General features: G+C 39.8%; 1 protein-coding gene across 1 annotated transcript in view; it reads right to left on the bottom strand.

The window, feature by feature from the left end:
* Positions 1-19,929, bottom strand: part of TBC1D5 (TBC1 domain family member 5) — a 543,452-nt gene extending 523,523 nt beyond the window's left edge. The window contains exon 1 of the mRNA XM_060149553.1: positions 19,794-19,929. The gene's annotated coding sequence lies outside the window, so the exon portion shown is untranslated. The remainder of the gene's footprint in view (positions 1-19,793) is intronic.
* Positions 19,930-23,444: the final 3,515 nt, after the last annotated feature.

The following is a 23,444-nucleotide window of genomic DNA, read 5'->3' as shown; positions in this document are numbered from 1 at the left end:
AGACCCAATGCAGCCAAAAATAAAATAAAATTTTTAAAACATTTCAAAAAAATATGAATATCCAAAGTTCCATTATTGATTCAGCAAGACTTAAAGGTATGCATTAATCACCGCAAAAGGTTTCCTACAACAACACTGAAGATTCTGAACAGAGAAGAGATCCAAAAGTTGGAGTATTATATTGGTAAAAATATTGCCAAATAGTATCTCTGTTTATTAAGTATAAACACAACAATTTTCTAAGAATAAAATAACTATGTGGAGCTCAGACTTGCTTAGTTCTATTAGAATCCTTCATTCTAAATACCAGAATCAATCAGAAATTATATCTATCCATATGTTTTCTTTACTATCAGAGAATAATATTTCAAAATTCTGTCTGACAATGTCATTAGTTCATCCTTACTCTTGAAATGTATTTTTAATGGGCATAGAGTACTAAGCTGGCAACTTTATCCCAGCACACTGAGATATCATCCCACTGTTTTCTGACTTCCATTTCTGCTCCTGAGCTGTCAGCATAGCTGCCACAGCTAGCTGAAAGGTAGTCTGTCTTTTGTTTGCTGCCAACTTTTAAGATGCTCTCTTCATTGCTGGTGCTCTCCATATCAATATGATGTGTCTAGATGTATACTTCTTTTTAGCTATTCTGCTTGTATTTCTCTGAACTTACTCTATTTGTGAACTCGTGCTTTTCATCAGTTCTGGAAAATCCTCAGCTATTATATCTTCAAACAATGCCCCCTTTCCCACTATTTCTCCCTTCAACAATTAGAAAACTGTTGAAATACAGTTAAACCTTCTCATTCTGTGTTCTATAAATCTTAATCCCTTTCTTTTTACCCATTTCCTTGTCTTTCTGTGCTACATTCTGAATAATTTGTTCTCTCCTATGTCCAATTCATTAATTCTCTTTAGTTGTATTTAATCTACCATTAACCATACTCACTGAGTTTTTCATTATAATTATTATTTTTTATTTCTAAAAGTTTTGTTCAGGTCTTTTTCAAATCTGCTAAATTTCTCATTCCCTGCAGACATTTTCCACCTTTATGTAAACATAATAAACAGTTGTTTTTTAATCGCTGTCTGATCATTCCAAAACCTGAAGTTTCTGAGGACCTACTTCTGTCAATTGTTTCTGCTGCTTCTCACTCATGGTGCCTTGTTTTCTTGTGTGGTTGGTTATCTTTTACTGTGGGCTAATTCTCTGGAAAATTATTTGTGGGAATTTCCTAGGACCTAAGATAAAAACGTATTCTACCTGAAAGGACTTTCATTTGCTTCTCCCAGGCACCTAGAACCACTTTAAGTTCACAACTTGAGATGAGATTTGTACCACCCAGGTGACACTGAATATGAGCTGCAAATCAAGAGGAGGGAAGACCTCTGGTTATAACTTCTTAGGAACAGGTGTTTTTTCAGGTCCAAGACAACTATTCTTGCAGCCTCCTGTGATCAAGAGCATGGTAAGGGTTTTAAACTTGATTTAACCACACTCTATAGACATAGCTCTTTGAAGTCTCAGTTTTATGGAGAAGGAATTTCCTATTAAACTCCTCTCCTTGGGCCTATCTAGGCTTTAATTTCTATACCTTGTGCCTTATGAGGCCTTCAAAACCAAAATAAAAGTTCCCTGGAATATGGCAAATGTCCTCAGAGGAAAAGCAGTTTTAATATTCTGCTTACTTCTCTGAATTCCCACTTTCATGCAGATTTTGGCCTGGTAATTTCTTTTTGTCATGTTAGCTTTTAAGGAAAAAAAAGACTGTTTTCTAGCATTTCTAATTCTTTTCAAGGCATTGTTGATAACTTTGTCCACACAACCTAGCTGACCATATTATCCTGTTTTCAATTTTAAAAGGTTTTGTATTTTTATATTTCAATCACTGAAAGTTTCATTTTGTGGGAAAGAGTAACACTGACACCAAGGAACAATTTGTCTTTATTCACCTTGATTCTCTGGTACTGTCTAGGACAGAAATTTGCCAAATTCCATAACATATCAATTCCATTTTATTATAAGACAATTAAGAGATGGACAAGATTCTGAAATTAATCCCCCAAATAGACATCTGTATAATTGCTAAGGAATTTATTGGTCTACTCATCTCCGCCCCTGCCCGCCCCAGCAATATGTATAATGTGCAAAACTTCTACATTTGAAACTACTGGAAGATTGACCAGAGTTGTAAAAAAGATGACAAATAAGGGAGAATTGGAGAACTGAGTTCAAACTTGTTTCTGCCAAGAAACAAAATCATAAAGAAAAAGACTAATATATGGAACTACATAAAAATGTAATAATTCTTCATAAGAATTTGTAAAATGTATAAGCAAAATTGAGAAACCAAATTCAGTATATTTACAAGATATGTAATGAGCAGAGTTCAAATCTATAACCCACAAAAAGCTCTTGCAGGTCAATAAGAAAATAAACACCCCCCAAAAATGGACAAAAGGCTTAAACAGGCATCAAAGAAATAAGAATAAAAGCAACCTATCAACTTTTGCCAACAGGTTAACTAAAAGCAATGATTTACAATACCATCTGGTAGCAAGATTATGGGAAAATACAATTTATACCCTGCACTAAAAGTTGCAGTACAAATTAATATTATCTATTAGGCAGCTTGGTAGTAAGTATCAAAATCTAAATTATACATACCCTTAGATACGGTAATATCACTTCTAGAAATATACCTAGAAATATCACATCAGTGCATGAGGACTTATGAAAGATAAAATTTAAAAACAGAACACAGGGCTTCCCTGGTGGCGCAGTGGTTAGGAATCCGCCTGCCAAGGCAGGGGACACGGGTTCAAGCCCTGGTCCAGGAAGATCCCACGTGCCGCGGAGCAGCTAAGCCCGTGTGCCACAACTACTGAAGCCTGCACGCCTAGAGCCAGTGCTCCGCAGCAAGAGAAGCCACCGCAATGAGAAGCCCACACTTGCCGCAACTAAAGAAAGCCCACACGCAGCAACAAAGACCCCACACAGACAAAAATAAAATAAACAAATAAATTTATTTTAAAAATAAAAATAGAACACAAAACCAATTAAAAAGGAGTTATATGCTCAATTAAAAATTAAGAAACTATATAAATAATAACAGAAAAAGAAATATAATTATTGCTTAAAAAGACTGGGAATTGAAGTTACTTTTTAAAATTTCACTTTATATTGTACTTTTTTTTAAATTAACGATATATTATCATGATTCTTGGGAGAATGAAAGTATAGACAAATTAACTCATCCAATAATTTTTATAGTTTTATTTTTTTGTTTTTTAGGTCTGTGTGGTGGATTAAACATGGTCATAAATTTTCTGTCACTTTCTGCACCAGAAGATGGAGTTTAATTCTCCTCCCATTGAACCTAAGCTGACTATCTATTTAATCAATAGAATACAGCAGAAGTAACGCTCATCAGTTTTAAGCCTAATCATTAAGAGCGCTAGCTGCTTCTATCTCCTACCTCTTAGAATGCTTGTTCTTGGGACACTCACTCTCAGAGCCCACCAGTCACACCCAGGCCACATGGAGAGGCCTCACGTAGGTACTGTGATCAACAGCCTAGTTTAGCTCCCAGAGAGCAGCCAGCATCAACTGTCAGCCTTGTGAGTGAGCCATCTTAGAAGTGGAAACTATGACCTCCAATGAGTGGACACCAAGTGAAACAGAGAAAAATCTCCCCTCCCGTACCATGTCCTATACAAATTATAAAATCATAAGTAAATAAATATTACTGTTGTCTTAAGTTAGTAAGGTTTGGAGTAGCTTATGACACAGCAGCTAATAACTGGAACAGCCCCTTATTTACTGCTCTATTTTCAGCACCTAGAACAGTACCTGTTACGGGACATCTACTTTTAATAGGCACAGCACCAGGAGTAAGAGTAAAGGTGATGTACGTGGCCTTGGAGCTCACAGAGCAGTCAAAAGTGGGAAGCAGGCGCTTACATAAAAAGACAATTCTAATACATAATAAATGTTATGTTGTAGTACAGGTTATTTGGCCAAACAGGAAGGGTACAACACAGACTTAGTGGTTTAAGTAAGCTTTCTGGAGCAGTGGCATTTAAGCTGAGACCTCACAAGAAGTCAGTAAAATCAAGAGAGAGAATATTCCAAGCTTGAGGTGAGCAAAATCATAAATGGCTCCAAAAACTCAAAGATTTCAGTACTTTATAATGAAATCACAGAGTATAGGGGAGGCAGAAGAAGGAGACTCAAGACTGAGAAATAGGTGATGGAGACCACAGTTCAGCCCACCTTATAAGCGGGTTCCCTGCATATTCCGTCCATGGTTGGTTCAATCTGTGGATGCAGAACCCGCCGACACATGGCCGACTGCAAGTAACTTGTGCATCTGTGGACTTCAATATCTGCTGGGGGTCCTGGAACCAATCCCTGATAGATACTGAGGGAGGGCTGCATTGAAGGGTTTTACGCTACAGTGTAAGAGAATCAGATGAGAGCTTAAAAAGATCATCAGGCTACAGGGACACCAATGAGACAACCTTACAGAAACATAAGCAAGAGTTGATGATCTAGACATCCAAAGATGATATACCAGAGTAGAAGTAGTGGGGATAAACAGACATTGGATTAAAGAGGTAGAATCCACAGAGCATGATGCCTTTATGTGAGGACTTGGGGAAAGGGAATAAAGTGTGTCTGCCAGGTTTCTGGCTTTGAACAACTAGAGAGATGGAGGTGGCAACCAGTGAGATAATAAAGTTGGGAGGGGGAATAGGTTTTCTAAGAAAAGATGGTAAATTCAGTTGCACATATACTGAAATTGAGCTTTCTGTGGGCCACCCAAAAGTGGAGTTATCCAACAGGCAGTCAGATCCCCAGGTCTAAAGCCCAGGGAAGAAATTGGTTGGAGACCTAAGATAACAGACTCTTCCGAAGCCTGTTCCCTCTTTGTAACACTAATCTCTCACTGTATCCTCTGGAGTCCTCAACCACCCAGCTACAACTCTACAAATCCTCTCACAATTTGTCTTTATAAAGTATGTCTCTCTCATTTTGTTAATGCTTCCAAAACAGTGGTTTTATTTTATGAGGAAACCTAAGTTTAATCAATGTCTTGCCACACCCTTTGCATGACAGGATGCTTGGTGGCCACTGGTCAGGGTATTTTGCAGTAGTTTTAGTGACAATAAGGAAGGAAATCAGAGGGACTGCTCAGGACTACTTCCCACACTACTGCATCTGTATTCCGGATCAAAGTAAAAAGGAGGTAGGGGAGCCACCTTATGAAAGAAAGAAAGAAAACAAGGTATATCTGGAGAATTAAATAAGAAGCCAGAAAATCATTAAAAAGGGCAAAATCGAAGAAGTCCAGAAAGATAATCAGAAAGGGGGCCAGAGAAGGAAGAGCTGGCATATCAGGCACTTCCCCATCCCTGTCTCTCCCATTCCACCCCACCTTCGCTGCCTCCTGGTCTACTGATCACTTCCCAAAGGCCTCCACTACACTCAATTTTGAAAATCACAGGCTTTGGGTTAGAGAACTTTAAGTGGACCATAGAAGGACCATAGCTTGAAAAGAAAACTCACCATGAGGAGTAGAACATTACACCACCTGACCAGAAAAAGAAACTCATGATGCTTGATACTCCAAGAAGCCAACACGATGCACAATTTGATCTCTCTACAAAAATGGCTAGCTTCAGATGGTATGCTTATCTACCTGGAAAAGGTAAGAGAATCCACTGAAAAGCTGTGATGATAGAGTCAGAAAATGACTGGTTACAAAATAAATACACACAAAACATCAACAGCTTTTCTATTTACCAGAAATTGTCTGGTAGCAAAAATACACACACACACACACACACACACACACACACACACGCACACAGGAAAATCCTATTCACAACAATAAAAAATAAAATACTGTGTGACTGACTAGAAGACCAAATGACAAATCTTCTGATATCTATGGAGAAAGACTAGGTCATTCATTAAGGAGTACTGAGAAAACTAGCTGATCAAAAACCTTAGAATTTTTTGGGGACTTCCCTGGTGGCACAGTGGGTGAGACTCTGAGCTCCCAATGCAGGGGGCCTGGGTTTGATTCCTGGTCAGGGAACTAGATCCCACATGCATGCCTCAACTAAGAGTTTGCATACCACAACTGAGAAGCCAGCAAGCCACAACTAAGGACCCCACATGCCGCAACTAGGAGAACACATGCTGCAACTAAGGAGACTGCAACTGCAACTAAGGAGCCACCGGCTACAACTAAGTAGCCCACTGGCCCCAACTAAGGAGCAGGCGAGCCACAACTAAGGAGCATGCAAGCCACAAATAAGACCCAGCACAACCAAAATAAATTAATTAATTTAATTTAATTTTTAAAAAGCTTAGAATTTTTTGTACCACTTCACACTATGCCACTCAACATGTTCTGGAATAACTGCAAACCCAAAGTTTTAAATTTAAACTACGAAAATGGTTGAAAATATAAAATAATAGCTATATAACCATAAGGTAGGAAAAGCTCTACAAGATAAATAAAAGAAGAGCAAGATCTAACTACATAAAATGTTAAAAACTGTAAGAAAACAAAAAAGGGGAACAGGGATAAAGTCACATATACCCAAATAAAGCTATTAAAATAAAGAAAGATAAGATAATACCCAATAACAATAGGTACAGGGCCTCTCAAACAGTTTTGTAGTAAAGGGTAAAGTGGTACAACCTTCCTTGTGGGCAATTTAGCCAAATGTAACAAAACTGTTAAATTATCTTTTGACCTGCTAATTCCACTCACCACAGTTTTTCCTAAATTAACAATAATGCACAGGCACAAAGGGACATGAGCTATCAATACAATAATATTCAGTGTATCACTTCTCATCAGAAAGATTGAGAGAAATCTAGGTGTCCAAGGATGGAGGACTACTTATAGCCCATTCATACAATGAAATAGTATGGAGTGACCAAAAAGTATGCAGAAAAGCAGTAACAGAAGTAACATAAAATATTAAATGAAAAATAAATGCAAGCAACAAAATAGCAAGAATCACTTTTAGTTAAAAAAAGACAGGGCTTCCCTGGTGGTGCAGTGGTTAAGAATCCACCTGCCAATGCAGGGGACACGGGTTCGAGCCCTAGTCCAGGAAGACCCCACATGCCGTGGAGCAACTAAGCCCGTGTGCCACAACTACTGAGCCTGTGCTCTAGAGCCCACAAGCCACAACTACTGAGCCCGCGTGCCACAACTACTGAAGCCCATGCACCTAGAGACCATGCTCCACAAGAGAAGCCACTGCAATGAGAAGCCCGCACACCGCAACAAGGAGTAGCTCCCACTCGCCGCAACTAGAGAAAGCCTGCGCAGCAATGAAGACACAACACAGCCAAAATAATAAAATAATTAATTTTTTAAAAATTAGGTATTATTTACATATACACGTTTAGCTGTGTATAGCTACAATTTACATACACACAACACAGGATAAATAAATTAAAATTAACTCTAAATTAGTTAAGAGAAATGCAGATTGGAGAAGGGAGGCAATTTATCCCAATCCTCCCCACACCGTACACATTGACCTATCAAAATGAGCATTCTTACCCCAAGATTCTTGGACTTCATGAAGAAAAAGAAGTCTAGTTTAATGAATGCAGCAGACAAAAACCGACATAGTGGTACCATCTGCCCATCTCCTATAAAATCCACCTTCACTCCCAAATCCTACAAGGGATCCAGGGCAATCAATCCACTATCTCACCCCAAGATGGCAAGAGATACAGTGTTAGTAACTCCTCTTGGATTCCTGCAACAACTCCAAAGGTAGCACTCTGGGAAACTCTCAAGGGGTTGATTCTGATCCCCACTGGTTATCAGCAAACAAAATGCTTGCCTCTGCAGCCAGAGCCTGTGAGTTGGGCTCAGTCTTCATCCCAACTCCATCAGAAGGTGGGTGCATCTCCCCCAAGGTGGTCATATCAGAAGTGGGAGCTTACTTCTCACTGATCTAATTATTCTGAAGACCTCACTATTTGGAAGTGGAGACCTCATTACTTTAGGTTCAACCTTTTTATCTTACTTAGGGACAAAACTTTTAGTAACACTAAAACATAAAACATTCCCGCTAACCAACATTTGTTACTTGGCTTTCTAAACTAGTACTTGTACTACAAACCTGACTTTATTTTCAGCCTCTCCAAGCACGATAACCCTGAAGAGAACTTTAAGAACTATCCAACAGTCCACGTGATTATTTTTGATAATTCATTTTTATAAAATTTCCACAATAAGCATTACTTTTTGTAATAGGAAAAAAAACACCTTTTTTCTAATGGCTATCTAGATTATCATACTGTGATTATTTGACCTAAGATATTCACCCATGGCAGCATTTTCTTTAGACAGATATACCACAACTAGTTTATCATAATTATCATATATAACTAAATCCAATCAATTTTAAAAAGTAAATCATTCTTCTAAATATAGACTTCATGACCCATAAAAAGGTCAAGATAAGCATTCTTGTCAATACAAATTTATGAAAATTTGCAATCCTCTGTAATGACTATTTCAAATCTCTTTTGTTTCAAAAAAAGTTGTCCAATAACCAACTTTCCTCGGCAATTGAGTTAAAAAAATAATAAATCTGAAATTATTAAATATTTTCATTGAGTCAGCCACAGATACAACATGCATCACAGAACAATGACTGAATGATATTATCTTTAGATGTTTTTCATCCAAACTAATGGACATTTAATGAGCACCTACTGCATGCCAGGCCCTATAGATGCTAAAGATACCAAATGCTAACACACAGATCCTATATTCCAGTTCTCTGTCTACTCAAGGAGACAGGCACTATGATGAATATAAATACTAAAAAATATATATACAGACACACATACACAGACACACAGACCTCAATCCCTTATCTCCAACTCCAAAAATCCAAAAAGCTCTAAAACCTAAAAACTACTTTCTAAGCTGTCAGAGAAACATGGTCTAACTAATGTAAGGTTTTTTATAGTCTTTTTTATTCTATTTAGTGTGAAGATGTGTAATTTCGCTGGGAACATTAATGTGTCTGATTATGGGGTGACTGCTCCTACCCACAGGAGGTTTCATGATATACAGCATATGCACCATATTAATTTTCTAAATTCCAAAACCTTTTTACTTCTGAGACACATATGCCACCATGGGTTTCAGATAAGGGACTACAGACCAAGTTTGGAGGATGCAAAGAAAGATGAATTATTTCAAGGAGAAACAAGTCAGTCGAGGAAGGTAAAAGTTACGATCAGAGAAGCCTCCAGAAAAAGGTTATCTTGTTCTGGGTTTCATAACACTACACTTGAAAATTTTAAACTAATCCTTTTATACCACCACCAAAGACATCTTTTATTGTTTCTACAGCCTTACTTCCTTGTTTTGAAAGATCTGAGTTGCCAAACCATATTTATTCATATTTAAATCTCCAAAGGGATAAAATCATTACTATACCAATCTTGTATTTTCATCCAAAAGAGCACAAACTTTCTGTTTTCTTGGCCCTACAGCCTTATACCAAATAAATGTACGGTTTCCATTAAGTTCATTCAAACATAGTCAGTCTTGAATATGTGGATATGATCAACCACTGCAGATTATCATAGCAGAACATAATATCTAACACTTAGATGGTAGCATTAGCTATGTACCAGATACTATCTAAGTATTGTATGTATGTATACAGTCAGCCCTCCATATACTCTGGTTTCACATCTGCAGATTCAATCAATCATGAATCAAAGATATTCAGGGGAAAAAAAATAAAATTCCAGAAAGTCCACAAAAACAAAACTTGAATTTGCCAGGCTCCGGCAACCATTTACATAGTACTTACATTGCATTAGGTATTATAAGTAATCTAGAGATGATCTAAAGTATGCGTAAGGATGTGTGTATACTATATGCAAATATTACGCCATCTTCTATAAGGGACTTGAGCATCCACAGATTTTGGTATCCACAGGGGTCCTGGAACAAATCCCCTGCCAATACCAAGGGACAATTGTTTATCTACATGTACGTCATATATATATATATATATACACACACACATATATATACCCACACACGTGTGTGTATGTAACATTTACATATAACATAATAAGAAGAGCATAGGTATAATACATATATTACATGTGTTTATGTGTATATACACACGTATACATACACATATAATCATTTAATCCTCAAAACAACTTTGTGAGGTAGTTTCTATTACTATCCTCAATTTAAAGATGAGAAAAGTGAGGCACTGTGAGGCTAAGTAACTGGCCAGCATGGCATTATGAGACATCACAGTAAAGAACAAGCATGCAGAAAACATTTACAACACAGATTTGCTGTTATACTGACCTCCTTCTCAAACTTACTATTATCCCAGTTAATAGAAAATTAATGCCACTGGAATTAGCCTCTGGCCCTCCCCCATCTCCTTCCCCTCCCACAACTGCCCCCATTCACAACCTTTCAGTTCTCAAGTTCTAGTACACAAACTGTATGGCACTGCCATGTTAATGATCTGTCCACGTTAAGAGAAATGTTTTAGACCAGGTGTACAAGCACCATTCCTCAGACTGGGCTGATGTGGGACAAAGTTTTCAGTGGTCTGAGACAGAAAGCGGTGGGGGACAGACAACATATATATTTTTATGAAACACAAATTATTCGACTTAAAATACCATTCTTCATTCTAAGGCTGTCATTCTTACCTTCTCAGAATTAAATATGATAATGATGACCAATGTTTAGTTTCTTATTGTCACTACTAGCCAAATAAAGTGAGTAAGCCAGTCAATCCCCCTCAAAATCCTAAATGTTAGAATAACAAACTTAAATAAATCTACCATATATGCATAGAGGGGAGGGGAGACAGTCATAGGCAAGAAATGAAGGCCTCAAAACCTGCAGGTTCAAAAGGAAACAGACACCACTTTCACTTTTAACAGTGACATACAAACTTAGAGACCAGTCCAGCAAACAAGTGCAAACAAAATAAACCACTGCAAATTTCAATGTCTTATTCAGAAAAGATTACAATCATTGAGGCAATTCTTCATTTTGAAGTGGGATAAAATGGGGGAAATTAAAAAAAAAAAAAGAATGACAAATTTGAATTTTAAAATGAAAGTCAAGTTCATAATTCTCAACAGTACTAGGAAAAGGGGATTTAAAAGAGTATCATTCATTTATTTTCTTCCAAAACACAACAAAGAGAAGACTGTTAAAAGCATGGACTCTAGAGTCAGCCAGAATCCCAGCTCTGTGCTGGCATGTGACTTTTACCCTCTCTGCTTCAGTTTCCTTCCAGGTTGGTGTGAGGATTAAATGAATTAAGATACATAAAGTGCTTAGAACAGTGCCTGGCACTTAGTAAGTGCTTCAAAAGTACTGTCATACACGAATCCGCCCACAGGTGGGCTGGCACTAGCCCCAGGACCCGGACTCACCCACCACTGGATGGGCACCAACCGCACCCACCAGCAGGCCAACATCAGCTTCAGGACAACCCAGAAGCCACAGACAGATGTGTCAGGAACCACCCCCAGCCCAGCAGGCAGACACCAGCTCTAGGACCCCCAAGGCCCTGCAGCCAGAGAACCTGGAACCTGGCTCCATTCATCAGCAGCCCGGGACTAGTCCCAGAAGCCCCTGGGCCCCAACCCCACCCATCAGCAGGTTGACCCAAGCTCCAAGACACCCTGGACCCCTTAGCCAGCCACCCTGCAATCCAGCCTCACTCACCAGGGCCAACAGCAGCCCTGAAACACCTCAGACACCACAGCTAGCCATGTCAGGGACTGGCCCTGCCCACCAGCAAACAGACTCTAGTGCTAGGACCCCTTGGACCTACACCCACCCCAGAACCCAGCTCTGCCCACCTACCAATCAGCACTAGCTGCGGGACCCCCCAGGAACCCACCTCCAGCTGTCTCATGACCCAGCCCCACCAACGAGACCAGAGGCCAGCCATACCTACCAGACCACCAATAGCAGTCAGCCTGCCACAACAGAAGGACCCACACAGCCCACACAGGTGGCCAGAACATATAGTTCTGGTGACTAGAGGGGAGTGCACTGCTGGGAAACACAGGATGTCTCCTACAAAAGACCTCTTCTCCAAGATCATGAAATGTAACCAACCTACCAGATACACAGAAATAAAAATAGCAAACTAGGCAAAATAAGATGACAGCAGAATATATTCCGAACAAAGGAACAAAATAAAACCCCAGAAGAAGAACTAACTGAAGTGGGGATAAGCAACCTACCCAATAAAAGTTCAAAGCAGTGATCATAAAGATGATCAAATAACTCCGGATAAGACTAAATAAACAGAATGAGAAGTTACAAGTTTTTAACAAAGAGTTGGAAAATATAAAGAAGAACCAAACAGAGATGAAGAATACAATAACTGAAATGAAAAATACACTAGAAGGAATCAACAGTAGACTAAATGATACAGAGAAACAGATCAGTGAGCTAGAACACAGAGTAGTGGAAATCATTGAAGCTGAACAGAAAAAAGAAAAAATAAAAAGAAGTGAGGACAGTTTAAGAGACCTCTGGGACAACATCAAGTGTACTAACATTCACATTAAAGGGGTCCCAGATGGAGAAGAGAGAAAGGGGCAAATAACATATTTGAAAACATAATAGCCAAAAACTCCTCTAACCTGGGAAAGGAAACAGACATCCAGGTCCAGGAAGCACAGAGAATCCTAAGCAGCACCAACCCAAAGAGGATCAAACCAAGACACACTGTATCTAAAATGGCCAAAATTAAAAATCAAGAGAGAATATTAAAAGCAGCAAGGAAAAAGCAACAAGTTACATATGAGAAAAATCTGATAAGGCTATAAGCTGACTTTTCAGCAGAAATATTGCAGGCTGGGAAGAAGTGGCACAATATAAACAGTTAAAATGATGAAAGGAAAAAACCTACCATCAACACCCTTCCTGCCAAAGCTTTCATTCAGATTTGATGGCGAGATCAAAAGTTTTACAGGCAAGCAAAAGCTAAAGGAGCTCAACCTCACTAAACTGGCTTTACAAGAAATGTTAAAAGGACTTGTCTAAGCGAAAAATAAAGGGCCACAACTAGAAATACGAAAATTACAAAAGGAACACTCATAGGTAAAGGCAAATATACAGTAGTCAATCAACCACTTATAAAGCTAGCAGAAAAGTAAAAGGACAAAACTTGTAAAAACATCCACAACAAATAGTTAAGGGATACACAAAACAAACAGATGTAAAATATGATGTCAAAAATGGTAAACTGGGGGAAGGGGTTAAAAATGCACAGTTATTAAAACATATTTGAACCTAAAAGATCATCAACTTAAAACAATCATAACTATACAGATATACAGATATAGATATATATGATGAACATACATATATATATACACATATACACACACATATACCTCATGTTAATCACAAACCAAAAATCTATACTAAATACACATGCAAAAAAGAGAAAGGAATCCAAAAATAACACTAAAGATAGTCACCAAATCAAAAGGAGAAAAAAGGAACAAATAACTTATGAAAATAACCAGAAAACAATTATAAAACGGCAGTAAGTACACACCTATCACTAATTACTTTAAATGTAAATGGACTAAATGCTCCAATCAAAAGACAAAGAGTGGCTGAATGGATACAAAATAAGACCCATATATATGTTACCTAAAAAGAGACTCACTTCAGATGTAAAGACACACACAGACTAAAAGTTAGGGGGATGAAAAAAGGTACTCCATGCAAATGGAAACCAGAAATAAAAAAGAAGTTACAAATGACACCACAGAAATAAAAAGGATCATAAGAGATTACTATGAACAACTGTACACCAATAAATGGACAACCTAGAAGAAATGGGCAAATTCTTAGAAAGGTACAATCTCCCAAGACTGAACCAAGAAGAAACAGAAAATATGAACAGACCAATTAGCAGTAATGAAGTTGAATCGGTAATTTTAAAAACTTCCAACAAACAAAAGTCCAAGGACCAGATGGCTTCACAGATTAATTCTTCCAAAAACTCAGAGAAGAGTTAACACCTATCCTTCTCAAACTATTCCAAAAAATTGCAGAGGAAGGAACACTTCCAAACCCATTCTATGAAGCCAGCATCACTCTGATACCAAAGTCAGACAAAGATATACAAAAAAAGAAAATTACCGACCAATATCACTGATGAACATACATGCAAAAATCCTCAACAAAATATTAGCAAATAAAATCCAACAATACATTAAAAGGACCATACACCATGATCAAGAGGAATTTCTTCCAGGAATGCAAAGATGGTTCAATATCTGCAAATCCATTAATGTGATATGCCACATTAACAAACTGAAGTACAAAAATCATACAATCATCTCAATAGGTCCAGAAAAGGCTTGTGACAAAATTCAGCATCCATTTATGATAAAAGGTCTCAGAAAAGTGGGTAGAGAGGGAACATACGTCAACATAATGAAGGCCATATATGACAAGCCCACAGCCAACATCACATTCAACAGTGAAGAAAGCATTTCCTCTAAGATCAGGAACAAGACAAGGATGCCCACTTTCAACACTTTCATTCAACATAGTACTGGAACTTTTATTCAACGTAGTATTGTAAGTCCTAGCCACAACAATCAGACAAGAAAAACAAAATAAAAGGAATCCAAATTAGAAAGGAAAAAGTAAAACTGTCACTGTCTGCAGATGACATGACACTATCCATAGAAAATCCTAAAGATGCTGCCAAAGAACTACTAGAACTCATCAAGGATTTGGTAAAGTTGCAGAATACAAAATTAATATACAGAAATCTACTGCATTTCTATATATTAACAAACTATCAGAAAGAAAAATTAAGTAATAAATTAATCACATTTATAATCACATCAAAAAGAATAAAATATCTAGGAATAAACCTAAGGAAGTAAGAGATCTAGACTCAGAAAACTATCAGATACTGATGAAAGAAATCAAAGACAACACAGATAGACATATTGTGTTCATGGACTGGAGGAAGTAATATTGTTAAAATGGCCATGCTACCCAAGGCAACCTGCAGATTCAATGCAATCCCTATCAAAATACCAGGGGCATTTTTCACAGAACTAGAATAATTCTAATATTTGGATGGAAACATCAAAAAAACCCAAATAGCCAAAATAATCTTGAGAAAGAAGAACAGAGCTGGAGGAATCACGCTCCCTGATTTCAAACTATATTACTAAGCTACATTAATCAAAACAGGACGGTACTGTCACAAAAACAGACACAAACATTAATGGAACAAAACAAAACAAAATAAAGAAATGAACCCATACTTACATGAGCAATTAATCTACAACAAAGGAGGCAAGAATATACAACGGGGAAAAGACAGCCTCTTCAATAAATGATGTTGGGGAAACTGAACAGCTACATGCAAAAGCATCAAGCTGGACTACTCTCTCACACCATGCAGAAAAATACATTCAAAATGGATTAATGACTTAAACGTAAGACCTGAAACCATAAAACTTCTTAAAGAACACCTAAGTAGTAAGCTCTTTGACATCAGTCTTAGTAATATTTTTTTGGATATGTCTCCTCAGGCAAAGAAAACAAAAGTAAAAATTAACAAATGGGACTACATCAAACTTAAAAACTTTTGCACAGCAATGGAAATGATTAATAAAATGAAAAGGCTGCCTACTGAATGGGAGAAGCTATTTCCAAATCATGTATCTGATAAAGGGTTAATATCAAAAATATAAAAAGAACCCATATAATTCAACATCAAAAAACAAACAACCTGATTGAAAAATGTGCAGAGGATCTCAACAGACATTTTTCCAAAGAATATATAGCCAACAGGCAAATGAAAAGATGCTCAACACCACTAATCATCAGGGAAATGCAAATCAAAACCACATTGAGATATCACCTCACACCTGTCAGAATACCTATTATCAACAAGACAACAAATAACAAGTGTTGGTGAGGATGTGGAAAAAAGGGGAACCCTTGTGCACTATTGGTGGGAATGTGAATCGGTGCAGCCACTATGGAAAACAGTATTGAGAGTTCTCAAAAAAATAAATATAAAATTACCAAAGTTCCAGCAATGCCACTCCTGAGTATTTATATAAAGAAAACAAAAACACTAACTAGAAAAACTAGATGCACCTCTACATTTATTGCAACATTATTTACAATAGCCAAGATATGGAAGCATCCTAAGTGCCCATCAATAGATGAATGGATAAAGAAGATGTGGGGTGTGTGTGTGTATATACATACATACACACACACACACACACACACACACAAAAAAAAAATGCAATATTACTCAGCCATAAGAAAGAATGAAATCTTTCCATTTGCAACAACATGGATGGACCTATAAGGTATTATGCTAAGTGAAATAAGTCAGAGAGAGAAAGACAAATACCGTATGATTTCACTTACGTGTGAAACCTAAAAAACAAATGAACAAACATAACAAAATCAAAACAGTTATATTTACAGAGAACAAATAGGTGGTTGCGAGAGAGGTGGGAGGAGGAATGAAATAGGTGAGGGGGATTAAAAGGTACAAATTTCTAGTTGCAAAATAAATGAATCACAGGTATAACATGTACAGTGTGCGGAATATAGTCAATAACTATGTAATAGCTTTGTAGGATGATAAATTTTAACTAGATGTTGTGTAATAGGAAATAACAGTGTGTGGGTCAATTATACTTCAAAAACTAACTCATAGAAAAAGAGATCAGGACCTAGAGACTATCATACAGAGTGAAGTAAGTCAGAAAGAGAAAAACAAATACCATATGCTAACACACATATATGGAATCAAAAAAAAAAAAACAATGGTTCTGAAGAACCTAGGGTCAGGACAGGAATAAAGACGCAGACGTAGAGGACATGGGGAGGGGGAAGGGTAAGCTGGGATGAAGTGAGAGAGTGGCATGGACATATACACACTACCAAATGTAAAATAGCTATCTAGTGGGAAGCAGCCACATAGCACAGGGAGATCAGCTCGGTGCTCTGTGACAACCTAGAGGGGTGGGATAGGGAGGGTGGGAGGGAGGGAGACACAAGAGGGAAGAGATATGGGGATTATGTATACATATAGCTGATTCACTTTGTTATACAGCAGAAACTAACACACCATTGTAAAGCAATTAAACTCCAATAAAGATGTTAAATAAATATATAAATAAATAAATACATAAATAAATAGAAAAAGAGATCAAATTTGCGGTTAACAGAGCCAGGGGTGGAGGGAGGGGGAGTTGGATGAAGGCAGACGAAAGGTACAAACTTCCAGTTATGAGATAAATAAGTACAAGGGATATAACGTACAACATGATAAACATAATTAACACTGTTTTACATTGCATATGAAAGTTAAGAGTTGTTAAAAAGTTGTTAAATCCTAAGAGTTCTCATCACAAGGAAAAAAAGTTTTTTCTATTTCTTTAATATCTATATGAGATAATGGATGTTCACTAAACTTACCATAATAATCATTTCATGATGTAAGCCAAATCATTATGCTCCACACCTTAAACTTACATAGAGTGCTATACATCAATTATATCTCAAACTGGAAGAAAAAAAGTACTGTCATAATATTATTTAACATGAAAAACAATGGTGAAGAACTAGAATGAAGACTATAAAAATTACGGTGCTAAAAATAGTTGATGTTCTACTGCCATAAACTTTTTCAAAACTTAAGCACAACCACTTTTATGTATATAAAGTATGAATATATGAAGTTACGTGTGACACTTTTCAACTTACTTTTTTTAAACGTAAACTTTCCAATTTACATTTTTTTAAATTTAGGAAAAAAATCGACAGGTGGAGACCCTATATTGTTTACAAGTTTGCTTCCAAGGCTCAGGAATGCACTACTCAACTGAGGCTGCATTTGAACGGGTGACAGAAAGAGCAACACACTCAATACGTTCACCAATAAAAGAAACCTTCAAGAGTATGATGCATAGCATTTATGTTGATAAAAATCCAACTACCCATTGCTGAGCAAGTCCTTCAATTAGAAGTACACCAAGCTTCCATGGAATATTCGCAGGCCAAGTGATGTAGGCACCACACAGCGTGCACACGTGATACCTGCACTCTTCCTAGTTGAGGGAGTTCTCCCAGTTCCGCTAGCACCTCCCCTGGGACCTGGACTTGGCTTACTCTGCATAAGGGATTTCCCTTAGGCAAGCTCTCTCAGTTCATCCTGCCATGTGTCTCTTCTCTCAAGCCACCTCTACACCAAACGTGAATTATTAAAACGCACTTGTTCATTGATACACTTTATTTCTTGGCAAACAAGTAATCTACATCCTTGCTACTCAAGAACGGTTCCTCCTCCAGCCGCAGGTAGGAGCTTATAAGAAATAAAGAATACCAAGCTGCATCACAGATCTACTGAATCACAACTTGCATATTTAAACAGGAGCCCCAGGGGATTCCTAGGCACACTGAAGTTTGAGAAGAACTGCTCTACAGGACTCTACTGCAGATAGCTGTAAAAATTAAAAATGCTCGTTTACAACTGAATTTAGAGATAAGATGTGAAAACTACCAAGACGTAGAATCAGAAAAGCTCCTTAAGAATATTAACCAACACATAAATGAATTTATCACTGATATCAAAGGTGCTCAAAGGTTTACTTTCAACAGTGTAACAGCGCACGCTCATAATATATAGGGACTACATAATCATATATTGGGGCTATATTTTGTGGTACAAAGAATACAAAAGAATGACTGGGTCTAGAAATTTCAACGCAATCCGGCCCAAAGGTGTGCAACCTGCATTCTAAAATTTGGGGAGTCAGAATTCGATGGTGACAAGTGAAACTCTTTCCGGATAATTATTCAGAAAAAAATCTAAAAGATGTGAATTTTAAACATAAATCATATCCTGGAAGTAAAACTACTTAATAGCTACTGAACAAACTCTAGGTCACTTGTAGAATCAGGAAACTGTTTTGGAGGTTGGTGCTCCTTTTTCCAGGAAACGGCGGGGGCGGGGGGGGAGGCGGTGAGCCGTTAAAAAAAAAAAATCAACGTTCACCCTCTGCAAAGTTTTCTCATAGCCTGAAAGGCCTCAACTTGCATGTTCCTACAGGTGAAAAAACTGAAGTCGTACTCAAACAAGGTCACGTTTCCATCTTGAAAAGTGAAAGGCTTTTTTCTCTTCTCAAGGCTGCACTTTAAAACATTTGGGGATTCCGGGTCCTTTGGCTTCCGGCCCGCAAAGGAAGCGTGCTGCCCGGGGCTGAAAGGAACAGGGAAAATCTACCAAGTAGGAAGTGGAGCCCGGCTCCGGCCACCAGGCTCTGCCTTCTCGCTGCAGGGGGCCCTGCGGCCGGGACCCCAAAGGGCAGGCAGCAGGCTGGGGAACAGCCCCCCGGCCCCGCCGCCCCGGAGCGAAAGAGCCTACTCTCCCGCCACCCAGCCCCCGCCCTCCCGGGATGCGCACACGCGGAGGGCGCTGCGAGTCCCCGTCCGTGGCGGCGGCGGCGGCGGCGGCGGCGGCACCACCACAGGCCTGCCAGGGAGGCGGCGGCGGAGCAAGGGGAGGCGGGACTCGTCCTGAGAGGCTGAGGGGAGACCGGGGCGGGAGCGTCTGCATGTGGGGGCTGCACTGGAGGAAGGCGGAGGCGCTCAGGGGGCCCGGGCTGCTTTACGATTATCATCATTATTTTGTTTTACCTGTGGCGCAGGAGGGCTCCCCAGCTCCTACTCCCTGAATCCTCCTCCTCCCCTCCTCTTTCTCTCTCCCTCAGTCTCTGCTGGGCGCTCGTGGTGCCGGCCGGGCCGGACCCGACCAGAGAGAGAACAGGCCGGGAGGGGGGTGGCGGCGGCGGTGACCAGCGGCCACGTGACCACGTCCGCGCCGTAACGGCGGCCGCCTCCTGCCTCGCGCCCTCCCCGCGCTCCACCTCTAATAACCCCGCGGCTCGCGCGCCCAGGACGCTGGTGCGCAGGCGCCCGCCGGAGCCCAGAGACTGCGCGGGCGCGACGCGCTTGCTCTCGGGGCCGGGCCTGTGGGGTCCCGCGAGGCGCGAGCCGGAGAGGGAGCCGCGGGCCGAGCCCTCCTCCGCTGCCGCTAGAGCGCATGCGCAGGATGGCTTTTTTTTTTTTTCTCTCCCCCCCCACCTTTCCATTCCTTCCCCTTTCCCTCTCTACCTTCCACACCCCCTCTCCGCCAGCGCGAAGCTGGAGGCTGGGACTCTGCCCGGAACTTAGACCCTCACACTCACCACCACTACCTTCCCAGGGTGAGACCTTCTGAGGGGCTGGGCCTCCTGCCTAAGAATTTACATTTCCTTGTTGCAGCTGAGTGGACTCCTATTCCTGCTTCAAGACCCAGCCAATATGTCACTTCCGCTGTGAAACGTACCCCACGCTACTTTGTGGGAGTCACTAGCATTTTGTGCATACCTACTTAAGTATAATTCGTGGAGAAATAATACATAACAGTTACTTTTTACAAACCACAGTACTAGGCTTGTATTTTATGTTACCTCATAACCTAGGGCAGTATGTCTTTAGCATTATGGTATCTCGGCAAAGGTCGGATGACTGACTATCCGAATGCAGATCTGCCTAAATGCTGTGCCTTGGCCTCCACCTCTGCTTAATCATGATTTAAACAGTGCGGTGCCCTTTTGCTTGTTTCACCAATATGAAAGCCTTTGAATGAATGGTAATGCTAATTAGAGTGGTAAATGCTTCACCTAGTTAAAAAGATTTATGGTCTTTTGTTAACCTATCTTCACAAAGAGCCCAACGGAAATTGATACTGTTGAGTCCAGAAAAAGGAAACGAAGGCCGAGAAAGGTCAAATTTCCAAAGGTTAGCTAGTTTCAGAGCAAGGTCCCTGCGTGGGAGACCTTTGTTCACAAACAAACCCTCCCCTGCACGGGAGGATTCCCTCACTTTCTGCAGGCCCTTTTTGTTGCAGAAGCAGGACAGGTTAAGTGAGTGGCTCGTGCCAGATTTAATCGGGAAAAACTAATTAAAATGTAAAAACGTACTAACTGGTAGCTCTGGCTAGACCAGTCATCATTACTGTTAAACTAGTGAATATTGAGATGAAGATGTTCAAGAAATAGAACTAGCAACAGAAACCCAGGAAAATGTTGGGATAAATGTTGATCAAGAAACAGTGTTAACAAGGACTTCTGAGAAAAAGGAAAATCACAACCCAGATCTCGTGTGTTTGCATGTTGGTAGGCTCTTTTCTGCACTTACCAATGGATACACCCATGGATTGATTCCACCCAATAGTTTCAGCTACCACCTCAGGTATGCTAGTAGCGTTCCACTCTAAATATCTAGTCCAAGGTTCAGAATCTGTGGGACACCATTATTTTGGTGGCCCACAATGAACCATGCCTCCACAGAAGTCATGCTCTTGTGTAATCTCTCCCCTTGAATCTGGGCTGGACCTGGCACGGCTTTAAACAGTAGAATATGGCACACGCACACGCACACGCACACGCACACGAATCTGTGCCAGTTCCAGGCCTAGGCCTTAAAAAAAGGCTTTGCAGTGACAACACTGAAATTTACCAGAGCCTGTACTCATGGAAAGCGAAGACTATTAAGAAATCCCCGCACCAGTTTGTGTTCTGGGAAATGACTTACAGAAAAGAACATTCCTTACACATAAGACTTTGGTAAGACTCTTTCTGCCCCTTGGGTCCACCATTGTGTTTATGCTGAGGCCACTCTCCCTGCTGGGCTGCTCCCCAGCTGACAGAGCACAGCAGGGCTACTAACACAGGATTCCTCTAATGGGCAGCTTTGGCTCAAGGATTCCCCACAGGCCTGGTCAAAACTTTCTTAGAACTGCCTGCAGTCTTGGGACTTTCTTAGTTAATCTTCCTTCCTTCCTTCCCTCTTAGCTTTTACAGGTGTCAGACCTGCATCGTGGTCTGAAGTCTCTCTCCCAAGTTCCTGCTCCCTTCCTTTTATCCTTCACTGCTATTCTCTCAATTAAACTTCTCTATATCCAATACCATCTTGGTGTCTGCCTCCCTGAGGACCTGAACTCAAACCCACCCCCATTCTAGGATTTTACCTGGCCCACCCTCAGGCTAGAGCTACAGGTCACAGTTATGAGTCATATCAAGAAATCCAACTTCTCTCATTCTTCTCTGTTTTACATTTTCAAAACCTTTTCATCACTCAGACCCATCCATTAAAATGCAGCTAACCCCAGGTAGAGATAACAACACGATTAAAGCCTTTCACTATTAAGAAAATAAGAAAGATTAAGAGTTATTTTGACTACACAGATAATTAACATTGTAATAAAGGCTTTAGGCTAATAATAAAAATTACTAAAAGTATTGTAGGATAACATGGGCCATTTGGGTCTCCCCCTCCCCAGCCTGTGTTCCTGTAGCAGATACTGTGGCGGCTGTTTTTGTAGATCATAATAAGAGTATCTCCCACCAACCCTCAATCACCTCTCCCTTTTCCCCACCTCCAGCCCCCATCAAGAACCTGAAACCAACAAGGTCAATCGGCTTCTCTTTCAGAGAGAATTGAAAATTGGGATTAAAAGGTAACTAGTTAGTCTTTGTATGTAGCTAGAACTGTAATAACCCAATGGAGTAGGCCGTTTCATCAGTTATGTCTTATCAGGACACTAGAAACCATTTCAGTTATTTACACGCAGAGAATCTAATACAGGGAATGAGTTACACGGGTGAGGAAAGAACTGAGAACCAAACAAGCCATGGGGAGGTTACCCAGAGATTAGCAGCAGCAGGGGGAACTGTACTACCCCTTAGCTGAGGAGACACAGGAAGACGTCATGTTACTAGGGCCCTAGGGCAGCGGTCATCCGATGGAATCTACACCGCGGTAATACAGAGCCTGAGTAGTTGTACTCAGAGAGAACTACTTAAGGCAGCTTTCCTCAGAAGGCACTTATGAGGTGTCCCCCTACCCCACTGACAGCCACAAGGAGTGAGACAGGGACCCTTCCTAAAGAAGGCTCCTGGCTATTTGTCAGATGGGAAAAGGGATGCTTGGCAGACAGAACAATTCATGTTCACTGCATTCCTTCCATTAGTTGCTCAATACAACCTTCTTACACATAATTTCAAAATGTTCTCACCTAATGTAAAGCAACTATCCATTTACTAACCCTGTTGTCAAAGCGTCAGTATTATTAGCAGGCACAAAACCAATTGGTCAGTGTTATTAGACTTCAGTGATATTAGGTTTAAAGTCATTTTAACTCACATCTAAACCATGTATATTACTCTGCAGAGAGCCTACCCGCCCCCCAAAAAAATGCCGAAACCAGAAATTGATTTGTTTGTAGTGTCTGCATATCGATAT

The sequence above is a fragment of the Lagenorhynchus albirostris genome, chromosome 5, assembly GCF_949774975.1.
Source record: "Lagenorhynchus albirostris chromosome 5, mLagAlb1.1, whole genome shotgun sequence".
In the NCBI taxonomy this organism is placed as follows: domain Eukaryota; kingdom Metazoa; phylum Chordata; class Mammalia; order Artiodactyla; family Delphinidae; genus Lagenorhynchus; species Lagenorhynchus albirostris.
The sequence above is the reverse complement of the archived record's forward strand: the minus strand, read 5'-3'. Positions and strand labels throughout refer to the sequence as shown.